At 40.6% G+C, this 7,997-nt stretch overlaps 1 long non-coding RNA gene across 1 annotated transcript; it reads left to right on the top strand.

Moving 5' to 3' along the window:
* Nucleotides 1–996: 996 nt before the first annotated feature.
* LOC125321235 lies at nucleotides 997–6,980 on the top strand. Its single transcript, XR_007201491.1, has 3 exons — nucleotides 997–1,082; nucleotides 2,965–3,035; nucleotides 6,913–6,980. It is a non-coding gene; the product is annotated as an uncharacterized LOC125321235 (long non-coding RNA).
* Nucleotides 6,981–7,997: the final 1,017 nt, after the last annotated feature.

The following is a 7,997-nucleotide window of genomic DNA, read 5'->3' as shown; positions in this document are numbered from 1 at the left end:
TCATAGATTCACAGCAGGAGAGGGGAAGATGAAATGTGTTTAGTGCTTAGGAAGTTGTTAACTATTTGGGTTGGGTGGCAGGATTCTTTTGGCACTTTCCATTCCCTGTGTGTAAAAGCTGATTCAACCCCAGGAATGTTTAATGTTATTTCAAATGAGAGATAAATATTTAGTTGTGAGCCTATGAAAGATGAATAAGAGAGGAAGATGAAGGGATGGAAAGCAAAGTGAATAGAAGACAAAAGAAAATGGAAGTTGGAAGATTTTTTTTTAAGTTTGCCATGGAGAGCAAAGCAGAGAAATACTGCAGGAATGCTCACTTGCCAAATGACCTGTTGTAAGAAGACATTGGGAGTTAGACTTCAATGGTCCTTGTGGGCCCCTTCCAACTCAGGATATTCTATGATCTTCAAATCTGTAACCTAAGCTAGCTATTTGGGATCATCAACATATGTGGCAGTCATACAGCCCATTCGCACGGATGGACTGGGTTTCTCATCTCTGGGCTAACTGCTGGGGAAATAAAATGCCCTGATCCATCTTACAGCTCCAGGCTGGAATAATGCAGGATGCTGGGGTTGGCTGTCATGGTCTGCCCACGAAGCAATCTAGTCTGCATAGAATTTCAAGGGGTGTGGTGAAAATCACAAAAAATCCTATCTCTAACACTTCTGTTTTGCTCTAAGGCAAATTGTTTGCAAAAACTTTCTTTTTGATTTTTGTTATCCAAATAACTCCAGCTTAAATTGGAACTCAGCTATTAATCTGATAATGACATGGCTGAGACAAATTCTCTGACAATTGATCTCAAATGACATGCAGGGCTTTACTTTACCTCAATGTCTGCATTCCTTTCCATCCAGGAGTTCTGACAGTATTTAACACACACACAAAACCCCCTCAAATGTAAGTATTAAGATGATTACTATGTACCTGGAAATATCCTTTAATTTTAATTTTGTTTTATTTTATTTTTAGCTTCAAAGCTTTCCCAGGAATGAACACCTGTCTTTCACAGCATTACAAGAAATAGTTGGGTACCTCAGATGCTTTGTTGTGTCAAGTCCTCTAATAGGGACACTGTGAGTATAAGTCACATTTTAATTAATGATCAAAGCAAAGGACACCTGTAAATTTTGGTTCAGTTTCTTCAGTTCTTTGATATCAGGTTTATCCATTAGAAAAGGACTCCTTTGATGCATATCCTGCTGACATAAGGTGTCTTTCATGCCTAGATGCCATGGTGACTGGAGACTTACAAATACTGAATTGAACAAGGTGAACAGAATACTATGTTTTTGCCCCATTACATCTATCAGTTAAAATCTTATCTCTAAAAGCAGCAAAACCCACCATCCTGTGCAGTCTACTTTTATTTCCATGACTCTAATTTCTAGACACTTTAGAAAGTGCCATTAAGAAGTCTCGATGGGGTCTGGCCCTGAGAGATAGTGACAGATTTGTGTAAGCCTTGCAGCCTGTTCACCCCTCAAATGAGCACTGTGATGATATTGGGGAAGGCAGGAACAAGATACTGCCAGCCCCTGAGGTCCCTCCCCACTTCCACTGCAAAAAAAATTGGTGAGACTCCGCAGCTCAAATCTCCATTCATTCCCAGGGGGACCAAGAGGGGTAAAGTAGTAGCTCAGCCACACCCACTAGGCAGTGTTAGCAGTGCACCCAGTACCAGGGGGACAAACTGCATTGCATGAATGTGGCAACACAACCTCTGAGTGGGGTCAACACAGAATCCTCTCTCAGGCTTTGCAAGTATTGAGGCAGGGGAGGCAAAGGGTCCTTGTGAAATAAAATAATAGTAACAGAAATATCACATGGCTTCACCTAAAAGATTAGTTTGAATGTTATTGATCATTCGCCATGTGGCTTTCTTACCCAAAAAGGTGGCATGGGGCAGAGACATCTGTGTGACATGCAGTAATTGAGGTCAGAACACATCAGCAGCATAGCTACCCAAATAAAGCCAGAGTCAAATCTCTTCCCCAGAAAATACCTAAGTCCTGTATGTAAGAAGCCCTACAGTTCCAAAAATGCTCAGCATTTTAGGTGCCTGACTTTTGGAAAGCCTATTTTAATCTATGTCTAAACACTTGGAGTAGGTCATGCAATGATTTAAAATGTATATATATTGATGGCAATTATATGGATTCTTTGTCCAACTTTGCCTATCCAAAACAGGTAACTAGCCTAAATAAGATATTCAGGTTTCTTCTACAGTCAAACATGAGCAACAGATACCTTTATAGTGCAATGCCCTCTGTCATGGGAAATGATTCATGCTCCAGAAGTGCCTGACTTTATACAGCTGGATCTATTTTGCCTGCATTTAGCTCTCATCTATTTTTCTAAACTGAGTTTCAAAGGAAACTACACTCCAAAAGTTGTTGAGTAAAATGTTTATCTTCTAGAAATGAGTGATTTTTGTTTGCTTTCCTACAAGAAAATAAATGTGTAAATTTTTAGTAGAGAAAATCTTTGACTAATGTGATACCAAATCCATCAACATAACTTCACACAAAAAGACTTCTGGAAAGACAAAGATTGCCAGAAATACTCCGTCCCACACCATGCAGATTTTATAAGCTGTTTTGAGGGATCTGGAGGGTCAAAGTGAAATATCAAGTTCTCAGAAACTGCACTATGAAATCAAACATAAAACTTCTGATTATTTTGGTGTTAGAAAACTATCAAATCAGACCTGAAGCAATACAGGAACATTGTATGCCTTATACATCATCCACTTGGCTATACATATATCTCTGCCTACAAGGAAAGGAAGGAATGTACTTAAAAAGGAATAAAGGAGAAAAAAAAAAAGTTGAAATATGTCTCTACATGCCATGTTTAGGAGAGGGGAAAATAACCTTGCAATATATCTTTAGAAATTATTTTCTGCTTTGTCTTTCCTTAACTGAAAGATATAGAATTGAACATTTCTGTGTCTAGACCCTCCCTCCTGCAGTATCTCAAGGCTTTGCAGTCATCAGTGGATTTACCTTGCCTGCATTCCTGTGGAGGTAAGAAGTTATCATTATCCTTCTTTTAGGATGGGGAACTGTAACACAGGAAAGATTTAAGTACCTTCCTTGAAATAACAAAAAAGTCCAAAGCTAAGCCAAGAGTTGAGCCCTGCTCTGTCACATTGCAATCCAGTAACCAACACACTCGACCATCATTTCTATTCATCTTGCCCTAACCTGAGTTGCATAGCCAATAAATTGTGCCTGTTCTTTTGCAAGGGCCTCCAGTAATATTTTGCATTTTTACTGTCACTAGTCCAACAAACTACAGACAACACTTTGTAGGTATTACTTCTTTTGTTGGTAAAGCTGCACCTCTGACCAGAGTGGGCTTAATACCTAATATAAAGCAGTTCAGGAATTTTTCTATTAATCTTTTGGGAAAAATGATTTGTTATAACCTACATTTTCCTTACTATCTTCCCATGTTCAACACAAGATTTCTGCACAGGCATTTTTGAACCTTAAGAAGAAATCAGTTTTTCAGAGAGATTGCTTGATTCACAGGCTGCTGGTTGGAGCACCCTCCTAGGGTGCGATAGACTTGGTTTATGTCCCTGGCCTGCCTCATACAGAGAAAGTAGATTTTTCAGCCTCCATGAGGTACTGGCAATTTTGGCATGAGGGTCTCTTACTTCTGAGTAAAAATTCTGATGAGATTCAGGCTAATCAAAGGAAAATAAGGAAATGTTTCTAAATACGAGAAACTAATTATACGATGGACAAAGTGCTGGCTAATAGAGTTCCCTTATCTCTGCCTCCACAATGAGGCAGGTTTAATCTTGGCCTGCAAGACATTTAATCTGGGCTTAAATAGTTCCTCTTCAGGGAGAGTAATAGTGTTGGTAAAGACATCCATACTGTCAATTTGATTTATACTCTGTTTTACTGAAAAGCCCTGACCTTTCACTTTTCTTCATTGCATACATGACAGTCTCCTCCCAGGCTCCAGCTTGCAGTAAGCAGCCAGTTCTTTTGGCCACAAAAACCACGTGAGGGAAGAACGATTACTTTGCTGCAGGATTGCTCACTACCAGCACTACAGATACCATTGTGCCGGGCTTCCTTCTCCCCGCACAGTACAGAAGGAGTCAGTCCTTCAACGGTATTCCAGCAGGATTCGCGGTCCTCACCTCACACTCAGAGGTCACTGCCTCAGCAGCCTCCTGCAAAATCCCTGCTGTAAAATTAGGGGCTGAGAAGCAGCTCTCTGGCTGTCCAGCTACCTAGCCTATTGGCTCTAATCCAATTTTAAAAAAAAATTAAAAAAAAAATCAAGATTTATCGGAGCAGAGAAAGGGAACAGGGTCCCAGAGGAGCCTCAGACACTTTGTGTAGACCACAAAGGAGCATAAATAAACCCGGTAACAATATTTCTCTCTGGAGGCATAGGAGTAACACTCAGAGGTAAGGGCTCAGCTCCCTGCTGTGTTGCAGACACCATGGATGACCTCTTCTCCTCTTCTCATCTGTAATGTGTACACAAACATTATTCCACCCAGACTGACAGTAGCCTCTGTACAGCTTCAAGCGGTGTGTTTGCACAGATGAGGTTCAACCCTCGGAGGGTGCCTCTAGCTGTTGCTGTTGTCCCAAACTATGAGAAGCAAGCATGAATTCATGACCTGGGCCTGGAAATGAATGGATAGTCTGAACGAATCTCAGACAAAAAAAAAAAAAATTAGCTTTTGATGGGTTTTGTTCCGAAATAAAGAATTCCCCACTTTGGAAGGAGGGGAGGGGAGCATGAGGAATGGAGGAGTTTTTTCCTGTTAATTGTTTCAGTGAACTAGTTGTGACTCCCTCATGAAGAAGACAGACCTGACACATGCAGTTTATCAGCCACGCCTCAGATAATGAAAGAGGTGTTGTTAATTGAAACAAAGTGATTTTTCAGAACATTAATACCCTCAGAAGATTTGTATCTGCCTTTCATTGATCTAGGTAGGGAGGCAGAGCTGAGCAGCACTGCACTTAACGCAGAAGAAGCAGAGGCACTGATGTAAATGTGTACATTGGACCATAGCAATGGGTTAATATGTGCAACTGCACTGAAAAAATTTCAACTGTAGTGAAATTGGAGGTGCTAAACATATAGTTTAAATTTCTGCCCTACATTATCTTCAACAGTCAAAATCTATTACATTTTGTGACAAAATTGTTCACTGGCTCTTTTCCAACACGAAAAGTAAATACCAGTGTTTACGTGCCATGTCAAACCATGAAGTGCCCTCCCCACCTTTCTGCCGGCATCCTGCAGGGAAGTGGACTGGACAAATACTCACCAGGAACACACTCTTGATTCAGTAATTTAAAATCCATCTGATCTTGCTCCTACAGGGGCAAAAGACAAGCACAGAATTGCAGTGTCTACAAGACCAACAATACTCCCTGTTTTCCAGCTCCCTTCATCCCAGTTTCTGGCACTACACTATGCACTGGGTGTTGCATCTGCCCTCCCTCATGGGAGATCCTGCATGGCTGGATCTTCCCCCAAATTTGCAAGCAGCACATTAACAGCTGGGGGAAGGGTCCATATTTCCCTTGTTTTACTTGAAGAATCTTGGGAAAATCAGTGGCATAGCTTTTAGAGACAGTGAAAGTCCGGAAGGATGGCTCAAGTCTTCCATCATATGTTTCAGTGCACATCCTGTTAAGAAGAATAGGCCTTCAAATGTCAACCATCCATCTCTGACCTTCCAAATTTTAATGTTATTTATAAATATCCATGTCATTCCTACTAGCAGGATAAAATTTCAGTTAACTTAAACTGCAAATAAAAAGAAACTTCAGTCTTAAAATTAAGAAAAAAAATTAAATACATTCCCAGATATCTGAAATATAAGAGATTCCTGACATCCTCTCAGAAAGGCATGTTACACAATCCAGAAGTGTTATACTCTCCAGAAGGGCTGATATTCAGCCTATATCCTGTCTCAAAGTTGTTTGCTGAAGCCATTTCTGAAAATAGTTCTGCCACAGACATTACACAATGGGCAACTGTGATATTGCAGCTCACTAAATGTGAAGCAACTGGACAGCAGCCCTTTTGCATGCTTTGTGGGGTGCTGCTTTGCTGCCTTCTTTGTCAGAAAGTGAAAATCACCCCTAATATGGGATGCAAAGCTGAATGGTTTTTTAATGCCAGACTGGTCCTTTCCAGGGGGCTGGGAATCATATGTCAAAACTTTCTGTATTGGTGAAGAAAATCTTTTTGTCCTCTCTCCTTAGTAAGACACTGGGAGTACCTCTATATTAGCCCTTATATTTGTCACATTTTCAGTCTTCTTCATTTATATCAAAATTCCAATTTTTCAGCAGTAAAACGGAATATAGCTAATGAGGCACAGATCCAGGAGAAAGGGTTTTACATAAGTGTTATTGAAATACATTTAGACTCTGATCTGAAACTGTAAAGGTCAATCTTTAAATAACCAGGTCTTTTGGGATCTGACCTATCCAAGAGCATTTTAGCTTTGACTGGACTTTCTTGTTCAAATTCAGTTCTCTGGAAATAGTGCTGTGTCCAAGAGTACATCAGCAGGGCAGGGCTATTCTTAGAGAAACAAGTCAAAATCTGCTTGTCTCAATACTCCTCACATTGTCACCAAAACCAAGGACTGCAGCTGTGGATGCTGTTTCCATTGTGCGGAACGGCAGCACAGCTGGCATTTCATTCTCCACACCCTATGATTTAGTCTAACCACATTCAAGACAGGAGGAAGTAATACAATTCCCTGAGCCCTCCCACTCTCAAAACACGAGTTGTTATCCTGCATCAAACACTTGAAACACTGAAGTGGGTAGTTGACCATCAATTTTCATATTGCCCACAGAAATAGTTTCTTGTTAACCCTGACTTGTATCCTTTCAGGTCCTGACAAAATCTGGGAATGGAAAGAGTCTGACATGAATGTGCAGGAGGTGAGAGGACAAAAAAGGTAGGGAAGTGGTGCAATGGTATTCAGGGTCTCGAGCCACTGGAAGTAGAGGATGCAGCAAGTGAGCAGCTCTAGGGATCCCAGGTCACTTGTAAAGAGCAGCAGGGAACAGCGTGGTTTTCTAAAACTGACATTAGGGCACTGAGATGTAGAAGAGGCCACAGGGTTGCAGAATTTTGCTGGGAAAAGGAAGGAGAGGTTAAACCCCGGCCCCAGTTTCTTCTCACAACATCACAGGTGGGCCTAAGGAGTAGTGTTGACAAGGTAAATGCAGCACGACACATGGATGAGCTATACTAGGCAGATTGTAGACTTAATTGCCCAGAAAATCATCCAAAAACTCTCTGGATTGTTCATATCTCAAGTTCTAATGCTGAATGGCCCTTTTGTAGCTTCAGCCTGAAGGTCATGCATGAAGTCAGCTGATCATGTTGAAGATGAGGAAGGTCTGACTTCCTAATCTGTATCTTATTCCACTGCCTCTAGAGCCCCAGAAAGAATGAAACAAAAAGACTGTATCATTACAAAGCTGTTACATTACAAGTTGTTTTTACAACTAACACTTCATCCACAGATTTTTTGAATATCTGTCGTTGTTTTGGATGGACTCAGAGCTGACATACCTGCAAAACATATTCTCATTTGCAGAGTCACTTTAGGCACTTGGCTGACTCTTCTGAAAAAGATATCAATTTTTTGCAAGGGTGATTTTATATCCAATAAGTCCTTGGTGGTGTGTTTAACATGCATTCTTTGTAAAGCCATCCCTTAACTGCTAGTTTTTTCTACATACATACTCCATGTAATCTAGAACCCCTTTAAGTCAAGGGAAAAACTCCTACTGACTTTCGTCCGTTTTGGGAGGGAACCAGTGTTATTACAGTGAGAACTTCTAATGCTTTGAGCTCCCAATATTGTCTCCAGCCATTACCAGAGAGAATATGAATATACCCCATAGGAATTGCTATTTTATTGTTGCCACAGTAAGGAAACAAAAATAAAAAAGAAACACACTAGA

The sequence above is a fragment of the Corvus hawaiiensis genome, chromosome 2 (genome assembly GCF_020740725.1).
Source record: "Corvus hawaiiensis isolate bCorHaw1 chromosome 2, bCorHaw1.pri.cur, whole genome shotgun sequence".
In the NCBI taxonomy this organism is placed as follows: domain Eukaryota; kingdom Metazoa; phylum Chordata; class Aves; order Passeriformes; family Corvidae; genus Corvus; species Corvus hawaiiensis.
This window is presented reverse-complemented; position numbering and strand designations above follow the sequence as displayed.